Raw genomic sequence first — 949 nt, forward strand, 5'->3', positions numbered from 1 at the left:
AGACATATGAATTCTAAACCTATCCGTACTCTTTGTCAAACTTCTTAGCAGACCCTTATCTAACATGGTATAATTTGCTCTTCCATAAAGGTCTGCAAAGTATTTGCAATCACTTTCAGCCTGAAGTGTTAAGTGGATAATTCATATTGGCCTCATCCTGAGGTGCTCAACATCATAGATACCAGTCTTTAGTCAATTTGATTCACTACATGTGATATCAAGAAATGGCTCAAAGCACTAGACATGCAAAATACTGCTGGCCTCAACAATATTGCAAAAACAGCACTGGGAATTTGTGCTCCAGAAATAACCATGCCTCTAGCCAAATTGTCCCAGTTCAGGTACAACAACAATAGCTACCTGACAATGTCGAAAATTGCTCAAGTATGTTCTGTCAACAAAAATCGGGGCAAATTCAAACTCAGCCACTTACTGCCTTAACAACTCCTTTTCATCAACATGATGAAAGGGGTAATTAACAGTGTTACCAAGCAGCACAGGAATATCCTGCTTACTGATATTTACTTTGGAGGGAGAGGAGGGGAGGGAGGGAGGCAGAAGTGGGAAGCAATAGACCAGTTAGTTTAACATATGTCATTGGGAAGTTTTTAGAACATATTATTAAGGAAGTAATAACATGACACTCAAAGTCAAAACACAATCCAGAATTAGCATGGTTTTATAAAGGGCAAATTCACTGAATCCCGACGGTGCAGAAAAAGGCCATTCGGTCTATTAAGTCTGCATGTACCTTCCAAAGAGTACCGATCCCGAACCCAGACCCCTACCCTATCACTGTAATACCGCATTTTTCATTGCTGACATGCCGAGCTTGCACATCCGAATCCACCCAACCTGCACAACTTTGGACTGTGGGCATAAACCCACTCAGACACGGAGAATGTACAAACTCTACACGGACAGCTGGAATTGAACCCGGGTCTCTGGT

This window comes from Rhincodon typus, chromosome 15 (assembly GCF_021869965.1).
Source record: "Rhincodon typus isolate 14 chromosome 15, sRhiTyp1.1, whole genome shotgun sequence".
NCBI classification, from domain to species: Eukaryota; Metazoa; Chordata; class Chondrichthyes; order Orectolobiformes; family Rhincodontidae; genus Rhincodon; species Rhincodon typus.